The following is a 15,151-nucleotide window of genomic DNA, read 5'->3' as shown; positions in this document are numbered from 1 at the left end:
AGAGCGAATATGAAGGAATGCCAGAGACCTATTGATGAGATTGGTGGCCGCACCGATCACCTAGAAACAAAAATGGGTGAAGTAGTGTCGTCGCATAATGACCTGATCTCTTCCCATGAACTGCTTCAAACTGAGGTAACGGCACTCAAGGACAAACTTTCTGAACTAGAGGACAGATCGAGACGTAACAATATAAAGTTGCGAGGTGTTCCGGAGGCTGTCGCCAATAGCGCTTTAAACGATTTTGCAGTTGACCTCTTTAGCAAACTCCTTCCCTCATACCGCTCGGCGGACTTTCTGATTGATCGCATCCATAGGCTCCCTAAAGCCAGGAACGCTCCTGATGGGGTCCCCCGAGACGTTCTTATGAGGGTACATTATTTCCACGTGAAGGAAGCAATTTTGAAAGCTGCTAGACCCTCGGGTACTGCTTCAGAGGCTTTGGGCTCACTTCAGATATTCAGAGACCTGTCCCCTGCTACTCTAGCAAAAAGGCGCTCTCTTTGCCCCATCACGTCAGTGCTACGCAGAGAGAACATTCTATACAGATGGGGATTTCCTACAAAGTTGCTTATTTCTCGAGAAGGTTCTACTGTCATTATAACAAATGTCGAGGAGGGGAAAAAGATCCTCGCGTCATGGAACTCTGCAAGCTCATCTACACACACCTCTCCTGAACGGGGCCTTCAGCGGGGCTGAGCTCTGAGTATCGTCTGTTCCACTACACTTGCATTGTTTTTGTATCTTTCTAATCATTTTGTTATGTCATGTTTCAGATTTTACACCAGTTCCTTGGCATTGCTTATTACGGGTGTCTATGTAAGGCCGATTTGAATACTGTTAGACTGTTCTTCAGGTGATGCCTCGACACCGCTGGTTTACTGTTTGTTGTTTGCCTCTGTTGCTCCGTCTACCACCCACGTCTCTTTGGTAGCTGGGTATTTTACCCTAGAATACTTATTTTCTTTTTCTTTTTTTTTAGTCCCGGAGACTGGCGGTACGGGGGACCAGAGATAGAGGTCCGAGGAACTGCATCTTGTTGAATTTTAGTTCGGGTGTGGGCAGATTGACCACTACCCCCCACAGACTAATTCTGAGTCGCCATGGTTAGGCGTCCAACCATGCCCCCAAGAGGGGTTAATGTTATGTTTCCTTTAACTGTTATTCTCCTTTTTCTTATCCTTTTTTTCCCTTTTCCACTCCTTCTGTCCGGAAATTGTTGCTCATACTTTCTACATGCCAGCTGGTTGATGGTAACTATGCAATCTTCGATTCCTTTGCAGTATGGTTAACATTGTTTCTATAAATGCGAAGGGTCTTAACTCCCCACATAAGAGGAAGTTAGCATTAAATTATTTTCATAAAATTAAAGCTCAAATCATAGCTGTCCAAGAGACGCATTTTATTAAATCAGCCCGTTCACGGTTTACTAATGTGAGATTTCCCCATTGCTATTTGGCCACTGGACCAGCAAAGAAGGCGGGGGTGGCAATCTTAATGTCTCAACATTGCGCTTTTTCCCTCACGTCACAATACTGCGACCCTGAGGGGAGAATTCTGATTTTAGTGGGTACTCTCGAAAATAAAGAGGTGACGATAGTTTCCTGCTATGCCCCGAACACCAAGCAACTAGCATTTTGTAGGAATCTCTGTGCTAAGGTACAACAATTGGCCAAGGGCGCTTTACTTCTCATGGGGGACTTTAATTTGACCCTTGACCCTTTGGTTGATAACTCTGGCAAGCGGACCTCACTCTCCAGTCAGCTCCATAGGAATGCGAAGGGCTTCCGCCAGTTATTGGCGGAAAATGATCTTTTAGACCTATGGCGCGTTAAACACCCAATGGACAGGGACTACACATTTTATTCTCCAGTGTCTCTTATTCCAGAATAGACCTAGCTTTAGCGGATAAGTGGACTCTACAGTCCATCCGTAAAATTTCCATTCTCCCCATGTCATGGTCGTATCACTCCCCACTATTCATCGAATGGGATATTGGTAGTAGAAAGACTACCCCGGCCCCCTGGCGCTTAGGTAAACAAAGTCTTCAGCCGGAGACCAAGCAGGCTATCCAAACCACTATGGATTATTACCTCTCTGAGAACTCTCCTTGGGAGACATCCATCTTTACATTCTGGTGTGCCCTCAAAGCAGTAACACGAGGGACAGCGATTCAAACAGCAGCTAAACTTGAAAGGGAATATCGTAAAAAATGTGAACAAGCTGAGCTTGCAGTCGCTTCCCTGGAGAGTGCTCACAAGACACACCCACATGATAAAACCCTCCTTAGATCATTGCAGGAAGCCAGAGAGGCGGTAAACGTTTTCTATTTAGCGGAAGTCCAACGCAACCTACATAGACTGAACCAAAAATTCTATGTTTATGGTAACCGGGCTGGTAGACTGCTGGCAAGGAAGCTGAGAGGCAGGAAAGCTAAAGAAAAAATTCACATTATCCACTCGGATAGGGGTAAGAGAGTCTATGATCCTGACGAAATTGCAAACGTTTTTGCATCTTATTACGCCAAACTATATAACTTGAAGGAGGATTCCTCCACTTTTCAACCTACAGGCACGGATGTTCTGCATTTTCTGGGCAAATTTCCTCTCCCTTCGCTGTCACCGGAGTCTTGTAGCTCTCTTAGTGCGCCTTGGACTCTAGCAGAAGTCGAAAAAGCTATTGACTCCCTCCCAGCAGATAAGGCCCCGGGACCCGATGGTTATCCTTCTGGTTTCTATAAATCTTTTAAGGAGAGTTTGGTTCCGGTGCTCCTATCAGTGTTTAATGAAGCCTCAGAAGTTGGGCGCTTCCCCAAAGAAATGCTGGAAGCTCAGATCATCACCATCCCCAAACCGGGGAAAACTCCCACCTCAGTCCAAAATTTTAGACCAATTGCTCTATTAAATACGGATTTAAAACTCTATGCCAAATTAATTGCCAACCGTATCAGTCCCCTCCTCCCCTCTCTGATCAACCCTGATCAAGTGGGCTTCGTCTTAAACAGACAGGCCCCAGATAATACGCGAAGGGTGATTAATGTCATTGAACATTCTGCCTGTAGAAAAGAACCCCTCCTAGTTTTGTCTCTTGATGCCGAAAAGGCGTTCAATAGGTTGAACTGGGACTTTATGAGATTAACTCTGGCCAAATTTGGCTTCTCTGGTAGGATCTTAGACTCTATCCTGGCTCTCTATTCCACGCCCTGTGCGAGGGTCTTAGTTAATGGATACCTTTCTTCACCCTTTAATATCTCTAATGGCACTCGTTATCTCCTATTATTTTTGCGTTGGCGATAGAACCCCTGGCTGCTTGCATTAGATCCTGGGACTCGATTAGTGGCCCTGTTATAGGGGGTATTTCCCACAAAGTCAGCTTATTTGCGGACGATATTTTATTATGTCTTTCTGATCCTGAGACTTCCTTGCCAGTTCTACATGCCGTTCTTCAAGACTATTCGGATGTTTCCTTTTACAAATTAAATACTAATAAAACTGAGGCCCTCCCACTCAATATATCTCCGACTGTGGTCTCTCGGTTGAAGGAATCGTACAAATATGCCTGGAAATCCTGCTCCTTGAGATATCTAGGGATTAATTTATCCAGTGAAGATAATTTAATTGAATGTAATTATGCACCGTTATTAAAAGCCTTTATGGAGCTGACTGGGGAGTGGATGCTGCAGGAGGTGTCTTGGCTGGGTAGGATTGCTGCTGCCAAGATGGTCTTATTGCCGAAATTAATGTATCTGTTTCGCGCCATACCAAGACCCCTTCCCAAACTCTTCTATAATAAATTTAACCAGGTCCTGATTATATACGTGTGGGGAGGCTCTAGGCCGAAAATTGCTAAAAAGATTCTTAGTCTGCCCAAACAATCTGGTGGGGTAGCTTTCCCGGACATAGAAAAGTACCATGCTGCTTGTCTGTTAAGTCAGTCTAGAGACTGGTTTGACACCTCGAGCATGAAACCGTGGGTTATTCTGGAAGCTTCTTATTTGAATACTGTTACTCTTTCTGATTTGTTTTGGTTGCCACCCTCTGCTGCCCAAAGTAGGTCCGGATCTTGCAAGTCTATTAAAACGACCCTAGATTCATGGCATAAACTAGTGTCCTCTTCGGAAGAGATTAAATTACCGTCCCCCTGTCTGTCGTTATCCGCTCTTATGTCCTTGATTCCTAATATTACCCTGGAAGACTGGATTCGGAGGGGCCTCTCCACGGTGGGCGGTTTTTTTATAGGTGACGTCTTGATGTCCTTTTCTCAAATACAAGAGAGATTTGGGATTCGGACTCAAGACTTTTTCAAATATTTGCAGGTGAGAAGTTGGTTACACTCACGGGCTCCACATCTTCACAAACCTTCTTTTCCGGCTTACATTAAAAGCCGACTGGAGACATCATCACATAAAGGTGGGATTACGTGGTGGTATCAATTTCAATTGACTAACAGCACACAGTCTAAATTCAAAGCTCAGATTTTATGGGAAAGAGATTTGAATAGATCCTTTACTGATGCAGACTGGGACAGTATATTTAGGTCTTGTTTTAAAGTTTCCAAATGTATTAACCACTCTGAAATGTTCTACAAGCTTATACAGACGGCATACTTCACCCCTGAAAGACAAAATAGAATCCGGCCTTCACAATCTAAATTATGTTGGAGGAAATGTGGCTCAACGGGGGATATCTTTCATATTTTCTGGGCGTGCCCACTTATACAACCACTTTGGAGAGAAGTTTTCAATATGATTAGCATGATTTTAGGATTCACCATCCCCCTGGACCCAGCTTTAGCATTATTTCATTTGTTCGTAGACCACCTTTCTACAGGCGATCGCTACGTCTTGGGGCATATTTTGATAGCTACTAAAGCTGCTATAGCCCAGTTGTGGAAATCTGAGAATCTCCCCTCTTTAGCGTTTATTCAAAATAAGATTCACAAACATTTTATTTTTGAAACAGCGGAAGCTAAATACTCTTCCTCAGCTAATTCTATTCACCTGAACTGGTTAGGTTGGTCCGACTATAGGGGGAGAGAAGGAAGGCTAACCGTCTATAGCTCTCCAATTGCTTTATCTGTGCTTCACCCCACCTACATTGACCTCTATAAGAATGTTGTGATATCAGACGATTTTTATTGTTTTTTTTTTTTCTTGGTGTTTGTTTGTGCTAAGCCTCTTTTTTGTGTTTCTTCTTCTTCTTGATTCTGAACGCCTAATGTAACCAATTGTATATCCATCCAACTGTGCGTTACAAGTGCTTTGATTATGGTAACCATTCCGGACTTCCCCTTTGTTCCCCCTTTCTCTTTTTTCTGTTCCCCATTTCTGTGTGAAAAATCTTCAATAAAAATTCTAATGTTTAAAAAAAAAAGAAAGTCATTAGCCTGGTGCCTACAGACATCCCATCTAGACAAGGGGAGACCCTTTTGGATATCAGATTGGGAGATCCTGACAACAGATGCCAGTCTTCAGTGCTGGGGAGCAGTGTCCGGAAAATTATGGTTCCAGGGACAATGGACCACAGAAGAAAGTTGCCTACCAATAAACATATTAGAACTTCAGGCCATATACATGGCACTGATTCAGTCAAAGGACACTCTTCAAGGAAAACGAGTCCAGATCCGCTTGCACAATGCAACGGCAGTAGCGTACCTCAACCATCAGGGAGGAACCCGCAGCCAAACAGCAATGAAGGAGGTAAGTCACATTCTAAAGTGGGCAGAACTCCATCTCCCAGCCTTGTCCGCAGTTTTCATTCCGGGAGTCCTAAACTGGGAAGCGGACTTTCTCAGTAGACACGCCATTCAGGCAAGCGAATGGGCTCTACACGTGGAGGTCTTTCAGACTCTAGTAGACAAGTGGGGATTGCCAGAGATAGATCTCATGGCGTCCCATCTGAACAACAAAGTGCCCGCATACGGGTCAAGAACAAAGGATCCCAAAGCAATCTTTGTGGATGCCTTGTCAGTGAAATGGGACTTTCATCTGGTGTATCTGTTTCCTATGATCATCCTGTTACCCAGGGTGGTGAGGAAAATAAAGCAAGCAAATGGTGCAGTGATTCTAATAGCTCCGGCTTGGCCCAGAAGGCATTGGTACACAGATCTGCAGAGAATGTTGATGGATGCTCCACTTCTGCTCCCTCAATGTCTAGATCTACTAATGCAGGGTCCTTGTTATCACAGACATCTGGATCGACTGTCTTTAACGGCGTGGCTCTTGAAACCTCTATCTTGAAGTCAAGAGGATTCTCACAACAGGTAATTCAAACAATGCTCAGAGCAAGGAAACCCTCCTCAGCTCGTATTTATCACCAAATATGGCAGGCCTATATTCATTGGTTCAGTGAAAGAAGTATGGACCCGAAATCTTTCAGAGTTTCCAGGTAGGAATGGTTAAAGGTTTGAAGATGGCTTCCTTGAGAGTTCAAGTATCAGCATTGACTGTATGGTTCCAAAAGAAATTGCCAATTTACAGGATGTGCGTACTTTTTTCCAGGGAATGCTGCATATTCAACGTCCTTTTGTTTCTCCTACAGCATCTTGGGACTTAAGTCTAGTCCTGAAAGCTCTTCAAGTTGCTCCGTTTGAACCACTTAATAAAGTGGATCTTAAATGGTTGACAGCTAAAGTTCTCTTTCTACTGACTATGGCATCAGCTAGAAGAGTGTCAGATTTAGGATTGCTGTCATGTCATTCTCCTTTTCTGATTTTTTATCCAGCTAAAGCAGTTCTTAGAACTAGGTCTGGGTATCTTCTTAAGGTGGTGTCTAAATTCCACCTTAATGAAGAAATTGTAGTCCCAGTTTTTCAGGTACCGGGACTTTCTGCGGGAGATGCGTCGCTGGACGTGGTCCGGGCATTAAGGATCTTCGTGGATCATACCAGTGCCATCAGAAAGACAGATTCTCTCCTTATTCTCTACGGATTTCACAAGAGAGGATGGCCTGCTACTAAACAGACGCTGGCAAGATGGCTTCGAATGACGATTTCAGAAGCATACACTCAAGCTAATCTCCCTGTTCCGGCTAATGTCTCTGCTCACTCTACTCATAAGGTAGGTCCTTCATGGGCAGCACAACATGGTGCTTCAGCAGAACAGATATGTAAGGCAGCCACATGGTCTTCCATTAACACATTCATTAGACATTATGCATTGGATACTTTTGCCTCTCATGATGCTGAATTTGGCCGTAAAGTTCTCCTGTCCAATCAGGAGCGTCCCCACCACTAAATTGCTTTGGGAAATCTCATTGTTATCCTGTGAATAACCTGTGGACCCTGCCGGAGAAATATACGTTATGGTAAGAACTTACCGTCCACAGGTTCCACAGGGATCCCACCCTGACGCACCTAATTTGAGGATCCTTCTACTCACTAACCTCTTCCCTCTTGTACGGAAGGGTGTGCATTTGTGTTCTTCTCGCCTGATTAGGGCTCTACATGATGCTCCTGCCTAGTGCTTTGGAATACAACTGATTTGCCTGAGCCAGTGGGTGGGGATATATGGACGGACCCGTTGCATCCTGGGAGGCCTGAAAGCTTTTGATCGTTTGGTGCCAATCCGCTGTCGCTCCATCATATCCCATTGTTATCCTGTGGATCCTGCTGACTTAGGAGAAATACCGTTATCAACGGTAAGTTCTTACCATAACGTATATTTATTATTCATATAGGAGATCACATGGTCCAGAAGATGCCTGTTTGTGTAGGAATATAACCAATGTCATCATCATACAACAGAGGTTCAACCAGGCTTGTGTCCCCTGTGTCACCTCCTGCCCCTTGTGTCCCTCTATCCTCCTGTCTTTACAGCCTCCTGCCCTGTCTTTCATGCCACTATCCCCCTGTTTTTCAATCTTCCTGCCTTCTGTGTCTCTCCAGCCTGATGCGCTGTCTCTCCAGCCTCCTGTTCCCTGTGTCACTCCAGCCTACTGCCCAATCTCTACAGCCTCCTGTCCAGAGGTGCTTTAAGTTAGGAGGGGGCCCGTGTGCAGTCTCTGATTGGGCCCTCTCCTCTCCAGTGGTGCAGTAGACTCTGGCATTGCCAGAGTCTATGGTGCATGCTTTGGTCTCCGGAAACATTGCGCCCATGCTGCATTCCCGGGGATATATTGATTACGCAAGCACAAATCACTGGACAGTAGCCACAGTGGCCATTTTCTGAGTGATATTAGTCACTCTGCAGTCAACACCGGGGCAGAGGTGAGTATAGTATAATTTGGTGCAGGGTTTGTGGGCCCCCTTGGACCCAGGAGACCATGTGTGCAGCACGCCTTGCACCCAATATAGATATGGCATTGTTTCTGTCCCCAGGGTAGCAGACTCACCCCCCTCCCTTCTGTCTCTCAGCCTTCCCACCTCTGTCCCTCAACCCCCCTTGTGCCTCTCAGTCTCCCTGTCTCTCACAACCTCCCCTGTCTCTCACAGCCTCACCCCCTCTGTCTCTCACAGCCTCACCCCCTCCCTCTGTGTCCCACAGCCTATCCCTATGTGTCTCACAACCTTACCCCTTTCCCTGTGTCTCAGCCTCTCCTGTGTCTCACAGCCTCACTCCTACTCCTGTCTCTCAACCTCACCCCATCCATGTCTCTCACAGCTTTTCCCTTTGTGTCTCACAGCCTCACCCCCTCCCTTGTGTCTCATCAGCCTCCTCTGTGTCTCATCAGCCTCCCCCACTGTATCATATCAGCCTCCCCATCTGTGTCATCATCCTCCTCCACTGTGTCTCATCTGCCTACCCCCATCTCTAACAAACTCCTCCTCTGTCTCTCACAGCACCTGCCTGTATCTCATCAGCTTGCCCCTCTGTGTCTCATTAGTTCTCCCCCCACTGTGTCTCATCAGCCTTCCTCTCTGTCTCTTATCATCCTCCCCCTCTGTGTCTCATCAGCTTCCCAGTTTGTGTCTCACAGCCCTCCCTTACCTCCTGTGTCTTTTGGTATCTTTGCCATCCGTGTCTCTCAGCCTGGCCCCATTATCCTATCTCCAGCCCTCTCAACCCTGACCTGTGTCTCCCCATCCCAGTCCACCCACACTTACCTAATTCTGCATGAGGATGCTGTCTTCACGGGCGGCTTGGCTTCTCTGCATTGTTTAGCACAGCGTGATGTCATGACATCATGTGCGCTGCATCTAGACAAAATAAACTTTATTGTGTTACTGTCCAGGCACTGCCTTTTATCCCTCTTCTTATGCCCTGCAGTTTGTTCTGTTTTCGTGATAGACATGAAAATGGAACAAACTGAGTTCTGCCGATGGCAAGGCATTATGGGGATATAGTATACCGGCTACTAATTTCTTAATGGTATTCCATACCACCATACTTATACCACTTGATAATACATTCAGATGTAAATGCAGATCTAGTATGTGTCACTGGACATGCCTGTAGCTGGAGATCTATTCAGAGACTACCAGCATGGTAGTTCAACCACAGAAAAGATCTGCCAGATCAAATTTCGACCAATTACCTAAAAGATTTGAAGAGGAATTTACAAACATCGCATTTAGAGAACTTCTAAAATTTAATAGCCAAAGTCAAAGACTGATTGGTGTGAGTGGAAATCCACTTTGCAAGATTTTGGACTTTCAAGTACAAATTACATCATGAGACGTGATAGTGACAGCAGTCCAAACTTTCTGAGTCAAGAGGCTGTTGCCAAGGCTTATGTTGTCAGTAAGAGGACTTACTGAAATACCTATTAGGTAGACCAAACCAAAGTTGCATGATATGTTGAGTTTATTTTTGGTGTCTAATTTCACCATTCTTACAGGTTATTATGAGAAGGTTTCCTTTGAATGTTACAGGCTGTGTTTGAAAAATGACAGGCATGAGCTGGTTGTCTGGCACCTTATCTGTCTCCACTTTATCTCTCTTCAAGGCTTATTACATCTGCCCCTGTGTGAGAAGAAGTCTAGGAAGTATGATTCTGGAGTGAAAATAAGGCAACAAAAACTGGATTTTTGGAAATACTGTTAAATCCTTTTGTCTGAGCCCATCTGGGGGAAACTGGAGTATGGGGTTGCTTGAGGGGACCGTAGGAGCTAGCACTTAATTGGACTAGTATAACTTTAACTGCAACCCATAGTACAACTTCAAAAGTAGCCCTAAACCAAGGGTGAACCACCTAGTGTAACTTAACAAATCAGCTACAACTAGCCCAAGGCAAAAAAAAACCCTGAGCATAAGTGTGGGAATGTAGTGTCCCCCACGTAGACTCAGAGAAATGGATTTAACAGTAAGTACTAAATTCCAGTTTTCTCTGGACCATTGGACATTCAAAGCCATCCCAAAAGGTAGCTACGCGCAGAAAAACCTAAACAGAAGACTTTCCAACCGAAACTAGCATCCTTGGATGCGAACACTAAAAATCCAGAAAATGGTGAACCTGTTGGTCAACAGAGGACCAAACCATTACCAGCATAGTGGCTTCCACAAAAACACCATAGCTCGCATAGAGGGAGCCTAATAGAATCAGAAAACAGCCTGAGTTCAGCGGGGAACCACATGACAAGGAATACGTGGAAACCAGACACCAAAGGACTACCCTACAGAGGAAAGTGATAAAGCATAAAGCTGACTTTACAACATCATAAAGAGAGTGTCCTCCTTTGCTGTCTAGGCTGCTGTATTTGGCCCTGCACAGTTGCAATCGCACTTTTGATCAACATGGGGCCTAGACCTGCTCTGTGTCCAATTTGGGCTGGGTAACCCCTCTTACCTAACCATGGGTGGGATGTAATGAAGTCCGAGTACAGCGACCATCAGAGCCGGCCATAGGCATAGGGAAACTAGGCAATTGCCTAGGGCATTTGATATGCCTGGGGGCATCATCAGCTTCTGCTGATTAAAATGATATGCGGCATGCCTATATTCTGTGTGTAGCATTTCATATGCAGATACAGCCACAGTCTCGCACAGTATATAGGCATGCTACATATCATTTTAATCAGCAGAAGCTGCTTGTGCATCCTAGCCACATAGCAATGCAAGTAAGCTGCATTTTCATAAAAAAAGGTGCCCAACGTTAGCATTGAGGCAAGATTTATGAGGACACATCTGTATCTAAGCAGAGGCAGAGGTCACAGTGTTAGTGGCAGTGTGAGTGCTGTGTGCATGTGAGTGGGTTGGTTGTGTAGTAGTGTTCAGAATATGTGTAAGGAGCATTATGTGTGTCATGTAAAAATGCATTAATAATGTGCAACATATGTGTAAGGGGCACTATGTATGTCATTATGTGTATAAGAGCATTAATAATGTGCAGCATATGTGTAACAGGGTACTACTGTATGTGTGTCATTATGTGTATAGGGGCACTAATAATGTGCAGCAAATGTGTAGGGGGCACTATGTGTGTCATTATGTGTATAAGGGCATTAGTAATGTGCAGAATATGTGTAACAGGGTACTACTGTATGTGTGTCATTATGTGTATAAGGGCATTAATAATGTGCAGCATATGTGTAAGGGACATTATGTGTAAAAGGGCATTAATAAAGGTTGTCATAATGTGTAAGGCGCATTATGTTTATAAGGACATTAATAATGTGTCTCATATGTGTAAGGGGCATTACTCTGTGGCATTATGTGTATAAGGTGCTCTACTATGTGGCGTTGTGTATAGAAAGGGCACTACTGTGTCGTCTAATGTGAGTATAGAGCAATAGGGTGTGGTGTAATGTGAATAAGGAGCACTACTGTGAGGAGTATCGTTTATAAGGTAAAGTGATACTACTATGGGATGTAATATGAATTATGGACACTATTGCATGATCAAATATGAATAAAGTTGCAGTACTGTGTGGCATAATTGGAATTGGGGTTACTATTGTGTGGCCATGCCCATTGCCAGCAAAAACACACCCCTTTTTGGGCTGAGCACCAAATGTGCAAACTGTTCCTATTTAAAATATAAGGGGTACAAACACCAAAATAAGGACTGCTATGGGTGAGGGGTGATGGTGCTGGGAAAGAGGTGCAAGGTCAGAGGCAGAACCAGCGGTGGTGCTAGGGGGCACCAGCCAAAATCTTGCCTAGGGCATTATATTGGTTAGGGCCGGCTCTGGCGACCATGCAGGATGCTAAACTATGCCTTGTGCTTGTATGGAGGTTTTTGGTCCAAGGCTGCTCAAGCCAGCTTTTCAAAGTCCTTTGAAAAAGCTGCCCGGAGCAGCAAAATGCATTAGCACCTTGGACCAACATAGTGGACAGATCCAGACAGCACCTAAATCTCCATACAAGGACACCACTAAGGACAGTTTGCTCAGCTCCAACCTACCTACTGTGGATGAGGATTCTTCCAAACACTGGCTGCCTTTGCCATACGTGCCTTCATCCATTGGATTCCGTTTATTGGAACACAGAATTGGTGATTGTACCTAGCTGGATTTTCTCATTTGAGCTCTTCATTCATGTTTGAACTGTCCGACTATTGAGTGTCCAGGAGTTAACTCTTAATTGCACAGAATAGGAGGCCTATTTTTAAAGTGGCCCCATTTGATAAACTGCTAATAGGTGTGGTTTTTTGGGTTCACTTTGCATTTTCCGCTATTGGTCCTTTGATATAGACTGTTGATCTCTTTTATATATTTTAACTATTTCATGTATTAATTAAATTTGTATATTTATATGACTACTTATATTCTTGTCAGCGCTGTGTACACCTTTTTTTGTTTGTTTTGACTACCATTTGAGGGACTGACTCCCTCACCCTTTTCAGCTGCTAGGAGAGACCACTCATTGTAGCGCCTGATTTATACACCTTGTATACAATTACCTTAGCCTCATAGATAACTGGTATTACTGACACACACAGACAGAATAAGCTCCAGAAAAAATAAATAAAAGGAGACAACAATTTGGAGAAGCCAAAAAGCAAATGGGTTCAGCATACCACACGTAGCCAACAAATCAAAGGCAAAGCCAAAACAGCCTGACCAAGTCTGGACTACCATCTCAAGGAGTCTCAAAACAAGGTCTGAAAACAGCACACACACGCACCTTAGGAAAGAGATATTCGGTCCTGCAAGCCCCTAACACACCTATGGAAGCAACATGTAGAGCAGCAAAGACTCCCATTCCAGAAGCACACGCGTAAATCAAGCTTGGTACAAAGGCAATGTAGAGAGTAGCTGAGATTCTGAATCCAGAATCAGAAACACTTGGCAAAGATGGACACAATTGGCATGCGCTTGTCCACAATGTTGGTCCCAGAACAGAGTGGTAACAACTAGCCTGTGTCGATGACCAACTCAAGAAAAAAACAAGGTAAGGGCCAACCCAGTCTCTGCCGAAACCAACCTAGAGACTGAACAAGGAGATTGGACACTTTAAGTAGGGCTGAGCCTACCATGGAATACAACAAAAAGGCAAGATCATAAAACAGAACAAGTCTGCAGAGGAGCTGCAGGATGCACAACTCCGACATGGCCCAATGTAGAAATAGATGTCACGATCCAGGTAATTAGCCATTACTATTAACCTTCTAAGTGTCTCCTGAGACTGGCCCAGCGTTCCAAGACTGGATTCCACCTGCGCTGTCTGCGTGCAGCACGCTGCATATCATTGCCTCAAGTCTCTTCTCTGTGATCCCGGCAGCGCTGTCATGGCAGCTTCACAGTTAAATCCCATTTGTTTTAAAGAATGACGTCTCCTGCTCTCCGCGGCCTCCGCCGCCATTACTACTGATTACCACATGTAACGTACAAACAGACTTTTCCTCCATATTCAAACATGGGCGTAGCCATGTTTGTTCACATCACATGTTATTCTACAGCCTATCCGCTGCACTCTGGACTAATTTCCCAACCAATACCTGCTTACCAGCTGGTATAAATATCCTGCTCCAGGGCTGGATAATTGTCAGTGCTTTGGTTGTCTAATCTTGTACACATGTCTCTCCTGCTTGTGGATTCTACAGCTTGTTCGTCCAGGTATTCCAGCTCTTGTGATTCAGCTCCACCAAGAGACTTACATCAGTTACCATCCTGCGGTGCAGTGTTCCAGCATTGCTCCTGATTACCTGCTGCGATCAGACACCAGCTTCCTGCTCACAGCGTTGGTCCTGCTTCACCTCCAGCGGTGTCCTGGTATCGCTTCTAGCTTCTACTTCCTGCAGCATCGCTCTCTATGCTTCATAGTGAATTCATCACTGGCCACCAGCTTTCTACAGCGCTCCTGGGTCACTATCTGCCTTCAAGCGGTGTTCTACATTATCTCCTGTATCATTCTACGTTACCAGCGGTATTCCAATATCGCTCTGCATCTGTGACCACACAACATCGAACCACAGTCTCCATCGATGCTCACCATCAGAGTCTGAACTTCAGTGGTGAGTTCTGTCCACCTTGTGTTCACACCGGTTCCATCTGGTATTCTCTGCAGTTCTACCAAGTACCATCTCAACTTCTGTGCACCTGTGTTTACCCCAGCCTCTGTGCATCATCTGCTGGGCAGTACCTGCTCATCCCTCACTGTGGCATACGGACTTACCAGCTCCGGATTTGGCAAAGACTTTAACATTCTGTTCTGCAAGGCCACAGCACTTATTACCTCTGCACTTCTAGGAACCATACTATAATATCTTTCTGCACATCTACTGTTGAAGTCATTGCATGACCAAGCTGTCTATACTGTGTGTTCAATAAACTGACTTTTATTTTTACAACTCCATTGTCTTGGTCACGTCTTCAGGCAGATGGTGCTAGATCTCCTGTATGTCTAGGAACCCAAATCTACCTTCACGGTTCACCTACATGCTAGGTCAGCCTCAGCCCTCAGTTGTGACAATAGACACTGGAATCAACTCAATCTCTCCAGCTTCCCTACCCAAAAAAAAACCCCACAACTGAAAACCCAGATGAAAAATACATTCTTGGCCTTCATGTTAGAACCCACGGGTCCAGTGGAACCACACCACCATAAACAGAGGTGCAGAAAAGCAGGCGAGAAGTCCCGAAAGAAGCCTGTAGCTCACTATTCATAGCTTCCCAAAGAGGGCTTGACAGGCAGTGGCCATGCTGCTGCCAAATCTGATCCACTAATCCGGAAGTTAGTCACCACTGTGCCAGGACCGCCACTAAGGATTCAAAACCACTACAGAGATTACCAAGGAATGTAACCAAGGACTCTTAGACTTAGGTGCAGACA

This window comes from Pseudophryne corroboree, chromosome 11, assembly GCF_028390025.1.
Source record: "Pseudophryne corroboree isolate aPseCor3 chromosome 11, aPseCor3.hap2, whole genome shotgun sequence".
Lineage (NCBI taxonomy): Eukaryota > Metazoa > Chordata > Amphibia > Anura > Myobatrachidae > Pseudophryne > Pseudophryne corroboree.
Note: the sequence above shows the minus strand (reverse complement) of the source record.